The following is an 18,040-nucleotide window of genomic DNA, read 5'->3' as shown; positions in this document are numbered from 1 at the left end:
AACATGTTAATCAAAGGGTACAAAATTCAGTTTCAAAGGAAGAATATATGTTACAGATCTACTGTATAACTTGATGACTGCAGATCATAATTATGCATTTTAAATTTCAAAATTGCTGAAAGAGTAGATTTTACAACAAAGTAATAATATGTATGTAAGAATAAGTTAATTAGCCTGACTTAATTATTTGACAATATATACATGTATCAAAACAAGCATATTATACCAAATATATAGAATTATCATTTGTCAATTAAAAATTTTTAAAAAGTCAGAGTGGAGTTTCAAATATGATTTTCTGAATCCAGATTTTTAAATTTTCATTCTATTCTGACAAAATGTTTGTTAAAATTTAAAATTAATCATGAAATGTCTAAAAGAATACATGGTATTTTTTAGGCTATTGTGAATGAAATTGATTTCCTGATTTCTTTCTTAGAAGTTTCATTGTTGGTATATAGGAAACGTGTTGATTTTTGTATTTGATTTTATAACCTACCACTTTCTCAAATTTGTTTTTTAGTTCTCACAGTAGTTTGGTGGAGATTTTGGGTCTTCTAGGTAAAGGCTCACATAGTCTGCAAACTGATAATTTGACTTCTTCCTTTCCTATTTTTCTCTCTTTAATTTCCTTCTTTTGTTTAATTGCTCTGATTAGAATTTCTAGCACTATATTAAGTAAGAATGGTCAGAGTAGACATCCTTGTCTTGTTCTAGATTTTAAAAGAATGCTTTTTTTTCTCCCCATTTACTATAAGGTCAGCTCTAGGTTTTTCATATATAGTCTTTATGATGTTGAGAAAGGTTACTTCTCTCCTTAGTTTATTCAATTCTTTTTATTATAATGAATGAGGTGCTGAATCTTGTCAAAGGCCTTCTCTGTATCTATTGAGATGAATAAGAGTTTTTGTCCTTGATTCTATTTATGTAATGAATTACATGTATCAATTTGTATATATTAAACCATCTCTGGAATAAAACCAAATTGGTTGTGGTGTACAACCTTCTTAATGTGTTGTTGAAAACATTTTGCTGATATTTTATTAAGTACTTTTGCATCTAAGTTCATAAGGGATAGTTTTATTCCCTTGATGTGTCCTAATCTAGTTTGGGTATAATACTGGTTTCATAGAATGAATTTCAATGTGTTCCATCCATCTCTATTTCATGGAATAATTTGAGGCGTATTGATGGTAGTTCTTCTTTACCAATTTGGTAGAGGTTAGCTGAGAATCCATGAGGTCCTGAGCTTTTTGTTGTTTAAATCTTTTTTGTTTGTTTGTTTGTTTTTTGGTGTGTGTGTGTGTGTGTGTGTGTGTGTGTGTGTGTGTGTGTGTGTGTGTTTAACCACTTCTGTCTCATTATGAGTTACAAAATACCTTGGAATAAATCTAACCAAGGATGTGAAAGACCTGTACAAGTAAACCTATAGAACTCTGAAATTGAAGAGTACCTCAGAAGATGGAAAGACCTTCCATGTTCTTGGATGTCTGGACAGAATTAATATTGTTAAAATGGTCATACTCCCAAAAGCAATATACAGATTCAATGCAATTTCCATAAAAGTACCAATGACACATTTCACAGAACTAAAAAAAAAAAAAAAAAATACAGTTCTAAATTCATTTGGAATGAATAACCAAAGCAATTCTAGGCCAAAAAAGCTATTGGGGGCATCACAATACCTGACTTCAAGTTATGACACAGAGCTAAAGTAACAAAAACTGCATGTTACTGGCATAAAAACAGACACATAGACCACAATATAAAATAGAAGACATAAAGACAAACCCACACATCTAAAAGTCATCTGATCCTTGACAAAGATGCCAAAAACATAAACTGGAGAAGAAACAGCCTTTTTAAAATAAATTATCCTGGGAAAACCTTATTATCCATATGTAGAAGAATGAAACTAGACCCTTGTCTCTCACCATGCATAGACTTTAACTCAAAATAGACTAAAAACTTAGGAATTAGACCAGAAATTATGGAACTCCTAGAAGAAAATGTGTGTGAAAAACTCCAGTATGTAGGCTCAGGCAATAAATTTCTCAATAGGACACCTAAAACTCAGGAAATAATGTCAAGAATTAAAAAATGAAATGGCATCATATTAAAAAAGCTTCTGTATAGAAAAGGAAACAATTAGAAATTAAAACATAGAATCTACAGAATGGAAGAAAATCTTTGCTACTTACTCTTATGACAGTAGACTAACATCTAGACTGAATAAAAAACTAAAAATAAGTAAACCAAAAAATCAAACAATCCAATTGACAAATGGATAAATGAATTAAACAGACACTTTTCAAAAAAAGAAGAAATACAAATGAACAATACATAAATGAAAAAAATGTTCAACATAATTAACAATTAAGAAAAAGCAAATCAAAACTACACTGAGATTTTATTTCACACCAGTCAGAATGCCAGTCATCAAGAATACAAATAATAACAAATATTGGACAGGATGTTGAGTAAAAACAATACTTTTATACTCTTGGGAGGATTGTAAATAAACACAGTCACTATGGAAATCAGCATGCAGATTCCTCAAAAGACTAGAAATGGAGCCACCATGTGTCTGAACTATACCCCTCCTCAGTATTTATCTTGAGAATTAAAGTCCTCATACATACCAATGTTTATAGCAGCATGATTCACAATAGCTAAATTTTGGAACCAGTTTAGGTGTCAATCAGCAGATGAATGAATAAAGAAAATGTGACACACACACACACACACACACACAATGGAGTTTTATTCAGCTGTAAAGAGAAATTATATCATGCCAATTGCAGGAAAATGGATGAAACTACAGATCATTATGTTAAGTGAAATAACTCAAACTCAGGTCAAGGACTGTGTGTCTTCTCTCATATGTGGAGGCTAGAGTGGAAAAGGAAAACAAAGGTGGGAAGAGATCTCCTAAAAGTCAAAGAGAGATCAGTAGAGGAAAGGAACCAAGGGATGGGAGGTGGGAGGGAGTGAAGAATTGCTGGTAAGTAATATTAGCCAAATTTATTGTTATATCATATGCATGTATGAATGTGCAACAATAAATCCCATCATTATGTACAACTATAATGCACTAATAAAATGTGAAAAAATAATAAATTAAAAACAATAATATAACCTAATATATGTTAGTCAGACATATAAGACACTATTCAAAACAGAAAACCAGATATTTTAAAAAGACCCTTATATCTTCAATAATTGTGAACTTCCATGGCTAATGTATAAGCTTCAAAATACAGTGTTTAATTTAGGTTCATAGAATTTTTCTTCCTTCTCTTCTACAAATTCTTATCCACACTGCTCAAGGGAGAAAAGATATACATCATTCATAGGACAAATGTTGATAGAAGCTTCAGTTGCTAAATATATTTCCACTCCCTTATAAATGGCATGTAAACAATGCATGTTATATATTTCTAATCCAATAAGAAAGGGAATTTAAAAAATAAAGAAAAGTAAATGTAAAGGTTTTTTTGTTTAAATTTTGAAATGCCAAATGTATATCAGTGAACAGACAGGAAGTACATAATAAATTCAGTTTCTGAGCAGACATTATTTAAAATAGGGATGTTCACTTTCCTCAACTCATCTCTAAAATAGAGACCAGCAGACAGAAATCCATTCTTTTTAGAGACTGTAATGAATTCCGACATATTCATTAATTTTATAGCAGCTCTTTCAGATTCACAGTAAAACATAAAAAGGTCTATCTTATTGGAAAGAACACCAAGTAGCTACCGAGACACTTGGTGTAAAAGAGTTTGTTCTACAGTTTAAACGCATGGGTGATAAAGCAACTCCTAAAATATTTTTTTGTTAGGCATTTTTATTCTAATAGTATCTTCTATAACAAAAATAATCTAGAGGCAATAATTCAAAGTACACTTTCCTCTGAAGGTGATTTCCAAATAAAATTTCAACACAATTTTAAACAGCATGTTACTATTATTTGAAGTAGAAAGACTACTATTTTTACTGATGTTAAAACTTTGCCAAATTTTTTTTTTTAGAGTAGTGTGGTTTCGGTTTGTATATAATAATCCTCAAACCTTAGGTTTTTAAACAAACCAATATGCTTGATTTATTTCTAAAAACCTTCCTAGAGGAATTCCATACTTCTTGCAGAATCTGACTTTAAAAATAAGTAGTATGTTAGTCAGACTAATATGTCAGTATAATAACCAAGGTTATCTTAGTTTGATGATGTCATTGTTCCCTGTAACATCACCAGACAAAAATACACAAGATGTCATTTACAAATGATAGAAAATTGTGCCTTTCAAAATAACTTGAAATAATTTTCCATTTTTAGGAAGCACTGAACATTAATTTGGAGCTGTATTTTTACATTATAAAATATTACATTATAGAACATTAAACTATTCATTAAATGATCATTAGATAATTGGTTAATTATTTTCAAATTGATTAAAAATCACATCCTCCTAAATATTTTACAATATAATTAGCTCACATTAAATGCAAAACAAAACTTTAAAATAGTGAATATTCAAATGATTATATAGTGGTAAAACTTTGTATGCAAATAAAGGCAGAAAGTACAATGGGAAAGATTAATAGATTTGACATAACTATTTTAACAATAGAAGCACGTATTCAAATAAACTATCAAAAGTTGAATGCAAGATGCCAAATTATAAAAACAGAAGTAAATAACAAATCTATTACTCATTGGAAAAAACTGCAAAATGACATGAAATCATTTTAGAAATGAAGATACATTAGTGAAAAATTGTCAAACATTAAAGATCAATCTCATCCCTAAAAACCACACAATGAAAAATAGCAATAAGATTGGAAAATATAACCATGAGAGCAAAGAGCTTCCTCTCTACACGTATAATTTAGGCCAATAATTTTCTGCCAATTTATCATAAGAAATTTATCATAAAAGAGTAATTGAGGATATCCACAAAGATATATAAAAATATTTCTGGAAGAATTATTTATAATATTGCCAAAGTGAAGCCATATAGAAACAGCAGTATTGAGATTAAAGTGAGGTCACTGATAATATTATAGTATTGCATCAGCACACTGTATCTAACTGAAAGGACATTTGCTCTGTTGCAGCTGCTCAATACCATGCAGAAAGTTGAAAGAAAAAAAACCCCAAAATTTAGATTTCAAGATAAAGATCTTCAAATTACAAGTACTGACAGAAAAATCAACTTTTATAAAATGAAAGCACAGTAGCAAAACACATCAGTAAATCTAATTCAATCTGGTACCAGATTGTATCATTAGAGATATTAATGAAACTTACATCATATGTATAGAACCACTGAGAGCCAGAGAGATGTTGGCATAAAAATGTCTCTAGTAAATTTATAAATTAAAAAACTCATTTGTTTCATTTAAATAAGAAGGAGCTAGACAAAGAATTACAGGCAAGTAAAAATTAACTGGGATACTTTTCAGTGTTAGAGATAATAATTTTTTCCTCATTTTTAGTTTTCATCACTGTTATGTATTATGATGTGTTTTCGTCAGCTATTTCACTGCTGTGACTAAAAGGAGCCAACCAGCAGTATTATAGAGGAGGAAAAATTTATTTGAGGGTTCATGGTTTCAGAGATCTTAGTCCACAGAAAGCTGGTTCCATTCCTTGGGGCTCAAGGTGAGGCTGAACATTACAGTGGGGGAGTGTGGCAGAGGGAAGCAGCTCACATCATAGTGATCAAGAAGGCAGGAAGAGACTCCACTGGCCAGAGACAAACATATACCCAAAGGGATGCCCAAATTCCCACCCCTTCCAGCTATACTCTACCAGTTCAGTTACCAGTTAATCCCTATCAGGGGATTAAATCACTGATTGGGTTAAGACTCTTACAACCAATCATTTCTCCTCTGAAACTTCTTGCACTGTCTCACACGTGAGATTTTGGGGGACACCTCCCATCCAAATCATAACATGCTGAAATTAGGGGAAAATTGTACTAAGAAGTGAGATATGTAGCTGAGTATGTTAGCATATGATTGTATTTCCAGGGGATAGAGAAGCTAAGGCAAGAGCATCACAGGTTTAAAACCAGCTTCCGCAACTTAGTGAGGCCCTGAGCAATTCAGTGAAACTCATCTCAAGATAAAATATTAAGAGGGCTGGGTATGTAGCTCAGAGTTAAGTGCTCCTGAGTTCAATTCCTGACGCGCACACCCCCCCCACACACACACACACAATAGCAGTAATGTTGTAACAAAACTAAAATCTCAGCTATCAGTCTGTTGATGGTAGCAAGGAAATTATCAGATCCTGGGAAGACAAAGAAACTTAATTTTGCATGTCAAGGGATGTCCAGATCTTTGATAAAACATAAAATTTAATTAAAATGTAGACCAAGCCTTAACAATTCCTGAGCAGACAAAGTCAGTTAGTCATCTTAAGTGACCTCAACCTTGCTTAATTTACCAACATAAGCAAAATTTAACTTTAGCTATTTGTGTGAAGGCCTATATTAAAGAAAAACAGAATTTAACCTCAATCATTCAGAAACAACCAAGAAACTTTCATAAGTGGGGACTTTGCAATGAGGAAGACCAAATAGGGCAACTGAAAAATTGTAATCAATCAGACATTTTCTTCCTTTTACTTCCAAGTTTATAGTAGAAGAGCCTACTGCTGTAATTCCTCAATGGAGCTTTTTAATTACTGCTGGTTTGAGCTGCACAATTCTTGAATCATCCTTGGAGATGAACTGCATATCTGGCTTTCTGGGTATATGACTTGCAGATTGCACATCCTCAGAAATCTCAGCCTCCATAATTGCATGAGTCAATTCCCATAATAAATTGTGTCATAAATCAATATATACCCTATCAGTTATTTCCCTAGAGATACCTGACTGATATAGTAAGGTATTTCAAGAAAAAAACGAGCTTGGAAATAAATTACTAATTTGCAAACCAGAATGAAATGGAATATATTCCCCAAAGATCACTGTCTCTGATGTATCTCCTATTCTTTCTCTTTCCAAGTATTGGTATTTATTATAATTTTCCTGACCCTGTTGCACATTATACATTGAAAGTGTAATGACTTAACACTACAGAATACTCACATTAATAACACGTCTCTAATAAGAGGGTATAATCTTCACTACAATTACTGCAAACAATAAAAGACTTAAATAATATGCAGTATGCTCATGAAAGAGAAACAATGTCTTCACATTTTTTCTGTTGAAAAACTACACAAAAGCAGATGACTAATCCAGTAGATCAATGAGTACCAGCAGAATTTTATCTTCAAACATTACACTGGCTTGGAACCTGATATCTGAACGTAGCCAGATGATTCCCAAGCAGGAGGTCCACTGTGCTTATATTCTCTAACAATTAGGGTACACATATCCAGAGGAACCGTATTGATTCTATATTGTTTTAGAGTGAAATCACTTAATAAGTTCTCCAGTGCTCTTTCTTTTAATTTCTATCCTCCTAATTACCTGTCTGATAATGATCATTTAAATTGGAAGAACTCCTTTAGTTCAGCATGGCAACGGATAAGACAATATGGCTACTAAGTCTAAAGGCTTAACCTCCCACACAAATCTCTCTTTTGTACTAATCAGTTTTTAGGACTGAACACAATTGTACGACTTCATTTTCTATCTAGACTTTTAAGTTCATTTTACTTTAACTTTTAATTGATGGTCCCAGATAGTAAAGAAGCCTGAAGGACATTGTTTTTACTCTGGAAAAGAAAAAAAAAAAAGAAATAAAGAAGAGCTTACAAAGAAGAATATTCTATAAATGCAATTCTAATGAAATTAGGATAAAATGTGGAGTCCTTACAACGAGAAATACAATTATTCTATATCTGTTTCAGATAATTTTCAACAAGTATGATGATGTAAAATAAATAAAATTCCAGAAGAAATCCAATTGGTTTCATTCACTGCAGTACTAGTTTTATTTTTTTATTGTAGCTATTTAAAAATTAAAATATTCACTGAACACCAAGAATACTGTCCTTTTCTTTGTTAATTTGTTTTGTTTGATTTTTAGTTAAGCTAGCCATTCATTAGGAAATTCACTTAGGTAAAACCTTCCAGTTACACTCTGATAGGATTTATACAGATGTTATTTTGTTGTAGGTTTTTTAAATTTTATTTTAAAATAAACTTTAAAATGGTGGAAAAACGAATATTTCTGAAGAGTTTCAACTGTATTTTTATTTATGTATATCTGTATATGTATGTTTTACTAACAAGGTCTTCACATATACATCAAACGACCTAGTATTCATATTGACTTCTTACTATTTCTACTGTTCTCCCCCAGTCTTGAAATTCTCTGAAGTACAATCAGCGAGGAAACTGAAGTAAAACACCCAGTTGCATAGTTACTAGACATTGGAACCTGGAAACCCAGCTGCTGACCTTGTGCCAATAATCACTGCAGTGTACTGACCTAAAAACTGAGTAGTGGACCAATTCTCTGGGATCCACAGTATAAGAACATTATTCGTCATCCAGAATCCCAATCTGGATGGATACACATGAAGAGAATAATGCCTAAACATAATGACAAATGAATGATGAAGAGCTACCACATTTTACAAAACAGGAAAAAAAAAACTTGATGAAGTTTGAATTAAGTTAAAAATCAAATATTTGCATGTGCAAACAATAAAAGCAGGATTGTAAAGTTACTTGGCTAACACTGCAAGTAAAACTTTCTTTTCAGAAATAGCTATACCTTGCATATACCACATATGCAGACATCAAATGCAATACTGTGTGGCTTAAATGTAATATTAGGGATTTCTCCCTTTAGTGAAGAAGAAAAATTATGCATCAGTCATAAAACTAACTTATAAAAATATAAAATATAAGCTTTCATGTTAAGATGACTTCTATATAATACATGTAAATATACCACAAGAATAGAACAATTTCAGAGTAGAATTGGTTGTGGCAAACACAATCACATATTGCTAGAGTTGACTTTAGCAAGGTCAGTCCAAACTGTGATTATTATGACTGATGGTATTTACTTTCAATACCATCAAGAATTGTTAATAAATATAAAGTACTGTAAGTAATAACTTGCATAAAGTAACTAATATATGGTTATTTATTATTTTATATCTACATGTAAAGCATTACATTAGCATTTAAAATTTCTGAAGTGTGTTTTTGGTTATCTTTAATGTAGTTTTCCAGAATAACAATACTGAATGTAGGAATAAAACATAGTATTTATTTTAAATATTGGCAAGTTCAATTTGTAATCATTTAAAACTCATTACAGGGAGTTTTTCATTGTACAACTTTTTCTTTATTAATTAATCAAATTTTTTTCCTAGAGAAATTAGTCTTTTCCTCCATGACTGAACCTAAAATGCTTTTGTTTTTGTTTTTTTCCTAACTGGAAGATGGATAGGGGTATTGCTCTCTTGCTCAAATTCTCTCCTATTTTTAATAACCAATATGCCCTATTCTAAGTATGTGCCCACGGTGGGAAATGCAGACTCATTCTGCTTTTTCACCTAATTTAATCTGTTAATTTTAGATGCTTAAAATGGGTTTGCAATTCCTCAATGCACCACAAAAATCATCAGCATGCCATGGCCTAGATGAATTGTAATTCTCCATTGCAAAGCATCCAAAGAGATAAGTATTAGTAGAGTATAAATATATTTCAGAATGTAAATAACTGGGGGGATATTGGGAATTGTGGGTATTTTTACATATTATTTTAGGTTTTTGTGCAAGTGTGTTATGTGCGGTTTCATAGGGTCATAATTTTTATAGTTGACTACAAAAATGCTAGTAAGAATATAAACTTACAAAAGTTTAAACTACATGCTGTTTTCTTTATAGGGAATACATATTTCAGAAAACTAAAGAGAGAAATCAAAATACCCAGTTATTATGATGTCACATTTTTAGTTATTATTATGTTCACTTATTACAATTTTCAGAATTTTTACAAAGAAAATATTAATTCTTCTGAGTGTCAAATTTGAATGTTTACACCCATCAAATATACCATTGCATTTTTAATAAGTAAGTATAATATGTAAGAGGAAAGAATACAAGAAATTAAAACACAGAGTATCAAGTTTTCATGTTTGTTGAAAAAAATCACAGATAATATGTGTTAGCACTGTTATAATAATCTATATAGAATTATTTTTTGAATTGTATTAAACTATTAGAACTCAACAGCTATAACTCTTTAAAATTAAGCTATATAAAATAAAATGAAAGTAATGATATCAGCTCATCTTATATACTATATACATCTTTGCAGCTAAAGACACTTGAATAAGTTTTAACTCCTGTTCACCATTTATAAACCCATTTAAAAGAACATAAAATGTTATGCAGATAAGAATTTAATACATAATGCATTAGTAAGAATTGTTCTGAATATATACATATATTGTATTAACATTACAAAGCTATTTTTAAAATAGCAATCAGATTCTGTTGATTTATCCAGTGATTAAATCACAACTTCATTGAACTCAATTATTTTTTATTCTTCTTAGCATACTGAAATCTATAAATAATAATTTGAACAATATTTGGTTTATTGTATTAGGAAAGAAAATAATAAGACCTATGTTATCATTATGAGTTTTTAACTTATGGCTATTCATTAGTTGTGCTTTCAAAATATTCCTATGAAAGAATTTTGAGTAAAGCACACATAATGCAATAATTTATTATTCAGCAATGTTACCCCTCAATGGCAATGGGGAAAGAAATTTGGAATGAAAAGGGGTAGATATAAAATGTGAAGTTTAGAAGAAAAATCTTAATATATATGCATGCACACATACATTTTAAATACATATCATATATATAATTTTCTTACTTGATATATCATATATATTATTTTCTTACTTGAGTTATATATAAAAATGAGAACATTTTAAACGTAAAGCCTCTTCTTTATATCAGTCATAGATCAAAGTATCAAGTCAAAACCAATAGTTATACTTCCTTTTTCTTCTATGCTTCACTCCTGAAAGAAATTTAGTGCCAAAGAGGTGAGGATTTAAGTGGTTGGTTCACAAACAACAAATGTAAGAATGGCAGGAAACACCTAAAGTTATATAAGTCATTTCTAATGTTTGAATCATCTTAAAAACATGAGCCAATATGTCTTTTTCACTGTATTTTATGGAGTTGCATGAGAGGGTCCAGAAGCATCTATGCGTAAGAGTTTATTTTTCATAAATTTTAAGGCATTTTATTTAAATAACATGATTGGCCAATTGCAGAGATTTTGCTAAAAATTAAACAAGGAGACGTACTTCTTAGAAGACAACTACATTACAGTTTTAAGAATCAAAGAAAGTAATCACTTTTCATCATAAACAAAACTTTTAAGTTTGTATCATATAAACAATTTTTCTAATTGTCAGAAGAACTACCTTGGGAAAGAGATGGGCATAAACATCCTCCCCCAAACTCTCAAAGAAAATACAGATATTATGATTTCGTCTCTCTTTGGGGTTTATTCTTTTTACTACAGAACTCTCTTCCAGTCTGCATCTACTGAAAAAACCTGGCCAAATGCCAAGCCAAAAAAGGATGAGGATCTATCATTTGGGTCATCTTTATAATGTCTTTCTAGTCCCTGGATTTTACCTCCTGTTCCCTGGAGTTTTTACTGTTAATGTCCTCTTCTCTTTTTTAAATCTGATTTGTCTCCTGTTTATACAAAAACACTTTGGGTAAACTTTGGCACTTTAGACATGAGCTATCAAACCAGTAGATTTCATTCAGGTTGACAAATTGACCTTACACAGAAGTGCCTGTGTTTTGTGATGTGGGTTGTAATAGTTTTTGTCTAAGGACCTGAAAACCTTTGTAAGAAAGGTGTTAAAATTTGTTCTTTTCTAGTGGTCCTCTTTCAAAATGCAAAGCAATACCCCATTAAAGAACCCATTAGATCCCTGACTGTAAGTGTGAATGGATTTTTCTTTTGTCAGGTAGCATGGATGTATTCAATGTAAACACACATTCAGATAGTGTATGAGAAACCATTCTGATTTTATGAATTTAGGACAAAAATGAGAAAACATACAACATTGTAATGAAAAAAATATTTCTGATGTATGTTAAAACATTTAGAAAATCATATCTTCTTTAAATATGATGTGATTTATATCAGAACACAGGAAAGAGAGAGGGGGAAGAAAAGATAGGAGTCACTGATACGAGGTCTTCTTGGACAGAGATTGAGGAATTATATTTTTAAAGGAAGTCCTCATCAATAATGGGCAATGAAGACTTTTAATGGATATCTATTGTTTGTTTGTTTTTTTAATTGAGGGATACTGTGAGAAAATCTATCATTAGAGAAAACTCCATGTTTCCATTGGTATAGTTGTAACTAAAAATGGTTTAAATGGTAGAATTATTCAAAATATTATGCATCCCAATAGCACCACCATGTGGCCTACTCTTTCACCCCTGGGGGAGAGGGGCTATGTGATAGAAAAAGGAATTTCTAAAACTCCAAAACAAAATTCTGTATACTTTTTGTATATTTAGAAATGAATGGTGTTTGCCATCAGTGGTGTCGTTAATTTAAAAAAGAAAAACCTTTTAAACTACTGCAAAAATCTTGGATGCTGTGGTATTATATTTCAAACTCCTTATATCAATCATAACATATGATTTGTTGTTAATATGAAGCAAAATCATACCTCTCTTTGACTTAGATTACTTTGCTGAGATTTAGTTTTGTAATTTCTTGCACAGGTCTCCAAATTCTTAAGAATGCCAACAACCAAAATCTGAAGAGATTACTGGAAGTTCAACAAACAAAAAAAACTCAAAAATAACCTTGTAATTCACCTTAATCTGTGGTGTTACTATTGAAAACATTTTCCATTAAAGCATGCAAGTTGCCTTTTTTAAAAAAAAAAATTAACATACACATAGTTTAAAATAAAAGACAAATAACAATTTGATAGAACATAAGGTGGCCTGGGGAAAGCCAGTTGATTAAAATGTTTTGTTTTGCTTGTAGAAAATACAGTATCTCTTTACCCTACTCAAATGTGATGCTGAACAGTTATTGTATAAACTTTTTTTAAAACTCAAAATACTTACAACTGAAAAACATGTTCTGTCCAAATAGCATTGCATAAGAAAATAGTCTTAAAGAAATAAATGAGAACTCTGATACCACAGTGTCTATGACTACCACAAGGATTGAAAACCATGGTAATATGACCAACTTCCCTTGCCTGTGAAGAGTAGAAGAAATAATTAATTTCAAAGAGATGTCACTTTCAAAAAAGACCAAAGACATGACCAATCTCACCATTGGGTTTACAATTTCATCAATTAATTCCCTCACTTTTATGTTAACCTTTGGGAAGTTTTATAAATGAAAATTAAGATGTTCACTAGAAAAAAATCAGTTGTAGGGTTTTTTCAGGTTTATTTTCTCTTTCTATACTTTCATGGAAGCTACCTGAACTGTTTTGCATAATGAAGAAAAAAGATAAATAAGTAAGTATGTGAAATAAAAAGGTGAACATATAAAAACAGTTATTCCTCTAGTGAGAAAGTAATCATCACAATATATACTTCAAGTTATCACCTAACCAAACCCATCACTACATTGATTTCTTTCTTTTGTTTTCAACCTAAGATCTCAACAATGGTAAAGCCTTTCCATCACCTCAGTACTATCACTGTCATCCAGTTTTAACCTCAAATAGCCACCATCCAGGGTTGCAAATATACAAATGATAGATCGATAGATTAGTATTTGAGAATAGTCATCACCTAACAGGTCAGACATGACAATATAATGTCATTGACAAAGAAAAAATAGAAAAATTTAAGACGATGACAAATACCAGGCAAAGTTTTCAGATGAACATGCTACTATGACACATTCCCTCTCTGAAGCAAGTTCGTTAACACCAAGCCTATAATTTTCACAGGATGAGTCTTGAAGTAGAAGAATTGGAATCAGCCATGGTGCTAAATATATAGTTAGTTAACTGGACCCTCCTGAACCAGTTTCTCTGTATTGGGGATTACAAATTGCAATTGTAACCCGTCCTCAGGCACTAAATTTTGAGAAAAACTATTCTATACCCTGACTACATAGTTTGTTTGAAAGTCAATAACTGCAAATGAGATTTGTTTATTTTCTTGGGATTCTCAAGTCTTTTTGAAGCATTTACCAAGCAAAGAATCTGCCCTTTGAGATAAACCTGCTCATGCAGATCTAAGATAAGGCTGATTTCTGCTAAAGATAATACAGAAACCTCTACATTTTTTTATTTCATTTTTCCTTCCCTTCTATTGTAACCTAATTCTCACTAAGTACTACAGTTCCTGTTCCTAAGTATGACTGCCTGTCACTTCAGTTGTATTCAGTGGGGCCCTAATCCTCTCAGGTGCCCCACACATCTGGCTCAGCAAGGAGCCTGGGCATACATGGTTTCTACCCAACAACTCCTCAAAGTACATGTCAAAGTGTTATTTCAATTCAGAGTAACCCTAATTCTGAGCTGCCCTGTGGGGGAAAACACATGAGTAAAAAGGCCTATTGCAGAGAGATTTAGGGCCAAATTGGAAGCTACAAGTGCACAGGAGTTAAGAGAAAAAAGTGAGGGTGGGGTAGTTCCGTATTCTGGTACTTCCAATATATGTGAAGGTCTTTTGTAGAGGAAAGATGATGTTGTTTAATGGAGTCAGATATTGGTCCCTGTCTCCCTCTGCTTTTGAGCGAATCCTGAAATCTATAGCATAAGAGTGTGAGGAAGTGGATAAATCCACCTCACATTATTTTATTCCCACAAATGAGAGTGGAAATGAAATGTAACAGCAGTCTCTCTATGGAGCCAAATATTGCAAGCTCAGAATACTAACTGGTTCATTTATTTCACTGATTACCATATGTAGCTATGAAATCCCAAGCACTATTTTTCAATAAACCACCCTGTTAAAGTTAACTTGCCTCTGTTTTCCTCAGTACCAGTACCTTCATATCCTTGATACCCAAGTTTTACCAAGCTTTAATATTGATTTTTAAAATTTCCCCACAGTTATAAAAGAAAGTTTGCCAAAATTCAATAGTTGTTTCTATCATTTCATGTAATCCTTATATTAGCTAAATTGCAAGAGTAGGAATCAATTACACATTCTATTTACCACATACCATATACAAACTCTTACTTGCTGAATTGCATTAAAAAATATTTAGTTCAGTCTTACCCCAAAATTGTTTCTCAACTAAAAAGGGTCATATATTTAAATAAAAACTTCAGGCAAGTATGGAAAAAGAAAATACTTCATCGTCACTGCACACTGTAAAAAGCCTTCCTTTCAACAGTCACAGTAGTTAATGGGGCGGGGAGGGGGGTGGAGAAGAAACTACAATGTCCTTGATATTATACTTTACTTTAAAGTAGAAGGACAAGATTCCCCTCCCGTTCAAATATAATGGAACAAGCCAAGTCTCCATTGACTCCATCTGGACATTGAGAAAACTTGCATGGGGAAAACTTTTGGATGAAAATAAAGATTTCTGAGCTGTTATTGCAGCTGTCTGTGACACTGACATTTATTTCCCATAATTCTTGCCCACAGGAAACATCCTTTAAGAAACTGAATACAATCAACTTGGACATTTTCAAATTCTGTAAAGCAACAACTTCCCTAGGAAACTCACATTCCCCCAACACCACGACTATATACGGAAGAAGCCAGGCATTCAGGAGGTGAGTGGTGGAGGTAATCCACCTTGCTGGTGCAGTGGATTTGGTTATTCCTGAGCCTGAATCCAAAAAGGGTGGGGGTGAGAAGGAAAATGAGGGTGAGAAGACAGTCTTGTCTCCATGAAACCAGACACCGTTTTGGAATCTGGGCTCAGCAGGAGAATCAGGATCCCACCCCCTTGCCTACCTCCAGGCTCCAGTAAGCAACGGCTGGCGTCCTCCACTTCGCTCCTTCCGCAGCAGCGGACGCACAGATCCCAAGCAGCCAGGAGGTTAGGTCCCGCAGAGCGCTCCTGCCAAGCGCTTCGCTCTCCACTAGTTACCAATTGAGAAAAAGGGACAGAGTCTCACAACCAGGATGGTGTTTAAAATCCAGTGTGCAGGCACCAGCGTCCCGGAAGGTTCTGGCTCTTTTGCTTGGCAAAGGGTCACCCAGGGAGTCCCCAGCAGCAGCTTCTTCCCTTCCGCTGCTTCTGACCGCGCCAATCTCCGCTGCCGCTGCCACACTGCGCGCCCCGCTATCTACTCACCGCCCAGCTAGAAGGCCTGGCAGAGACAGCGCGGGGGGGGGGGGAGGATAATTAAAATGACATTTTTTTGCTCGTAAAGGAGAAAAACTTTGATGTTGTAACCGCACATACACGAGTGAGAAGAAACCAAAACAAGTTGCAGATGCGGATGCTCAGAGGACGCTTTCACCAGTTTTGAGAACCGCACGCCCCCCGCCCCCAAATACACACACACCAAAATCTAGAAGATGCTCCCTGCTCCTGGAGCGATCTCCGGGCACACCTCGCAATCTTTCATCTTCAAGTCCATCGGAAAAGCACGGGGCATGGGGAGTCCTGTTGGTTCACGCTTGAGGTGCTTGTACCAAATGCGCCTCTTGCTGGAGTGGCTGGCAGGGACTTGGTGCAAAGAGGACAGAGATAAACGCAGCTCCAGGAAGAGAGCGGGGAGTCAGAGCTGTCGCTTGACGCGTCTCCCTTCGGGCAAAGTGACTGCTACAAAGTCTGTTCTCTCCTGCGTAGGGAGACACACATTTAAAGGCCTGAATGGACGTCAGCACCAGCCGTGCTGGCGGGTTGAGCGCCAGGTCTCCCCGCCCCACCAGTTGTAGCGCACATAGGGCTATCTGCTGCTGGTGCTGTTGAGAGTGTCTGACTTCGGAGAGAAAAAAAGAAGCGCTGGTGGCGCTGTGTAATGCTGAACACCCAAGCCCATCATCTGAAGCGGTATACTGGTGGCATTTCTGCCTTGGGTGCGCTTGCGGAATTGTACAGAGCCAGAGCTGCGTGGAGAAGGTCTGGCCACTCTGCGCGCGCGCACCCAGTATTGGGTCACCAAGACAAGACGCTCAACACTTGGTTTTCACGGAAATCACTTTCCCTTTTCGCTCTTGTTTGAGTCATCAGTCTGATTCATTTAGCAAAGTTAGTGAAATCCACTGAGACACAGACTTTCCAATCTTAATATTTTCAATGACGATAATAATCTTCCCTTACCCCCACTGCCCATTTCCAAATTCAGAGTCACAATAAGTGAAAGTATTCATGTGTTCAGATGGCCCTTATCTTTTATTTCCCTAAGGTAATTTCATATTCAGAAATCTAGTAGTAATTTAAGTGCCTTTGCACAGGGAAGTAATATCTCTTAACGTAATACTCCAAGGGTTATTTTCTAAGGTTTTGTAACAATTTCCAAGTTGGCGTTGAGAAATCAAACTCTCAAACTCAGAAATAAAAAAAAAGAAGATTTTGGATATTTTTCCCCTGTAAGAAATGACCAATTCTATTTCCAACCAATTGCACATTTTTGCTAGCCCAATGATATATCAGCTGTGTTTTTACAGCTACAAAATCAGACGAAACAGCTGGATAGGTAATTCAGAAAGCAGAATTCCCATTTCCGCGGTACTTTCCTACACATTCCCTTCAAGAAAAAGAAATTACCACCTGAGCCACTTAATAGGATCCATAGCTCTGTGCTGCCCAATTTGAGACTGGTAGAAAGTAGTGAAGAAGCCATAACGGAATGCAGCATCTCAAGACAAAAGGAATCTGTAAGTGCCAACCGCAGGCAGGTACAATTAAAGCCCCCCACCCCAGCGCCCTGTACCTCCAACCTGACTATAGTCACCTTGATCGCCCTCATTGAAGATTTTTAAATGTGACTTAAAGGCAAATTCCATCAGATAGCAGGCTCCATATTTATCCCATCTGGTACTAACATCTAGCGACCCTCCCTCTAGTGGTCGCCCACGGGAAATTATTCTTAACTCTG

General features: G+C 34.0%; 1 protein-coding gene across 2 annotated transcripts in view; it reads right to left on the bottom strand.

Annotated features, from left to right (window-relative positions):
• Pcdh15 (protocadherin related 15) overlaps positions 1-16,292 on the bottom strand; it is a 1,597,439-nt gene extending 1,581,147 nt beyond the window's left edge. Inside the window, exon 1 of one of the 2 annotated variants that reach the window (XM_078041965.1) lies at positions 15,945-16,292. The gene's annotated coding sequence lies outside the window, so the exon portion shown is untranslated. The remainder of the gene's footprint in view (positions 1-15,944) is intronic. The other variant, XM_078041960.1, reaches the window with a different exon arrangement.
• Between the last annotated feature and the right edge of the window lie 1,748 nt (positions 16,293-18,040).

This window comes from Ictidomys tridecemlineatus, chromosome 1 (assembly GCF_052094955.1).
Source record: "Ictidomys tridecemlineatus isolate mIctTri1 chromosome 1, mIctTri1.hap1, whole genome shotgun sequence".
Taxonomy (NCBI): Eukaryota; Metazoa; Chordata; class Mammalia; order Rodentia; family Sciuridae; genus Ictidomys; species Ictidomys tridecemlineatus.
This window is presented reverse-complemented; position numbering and strand designations above follow the sequence as displayed.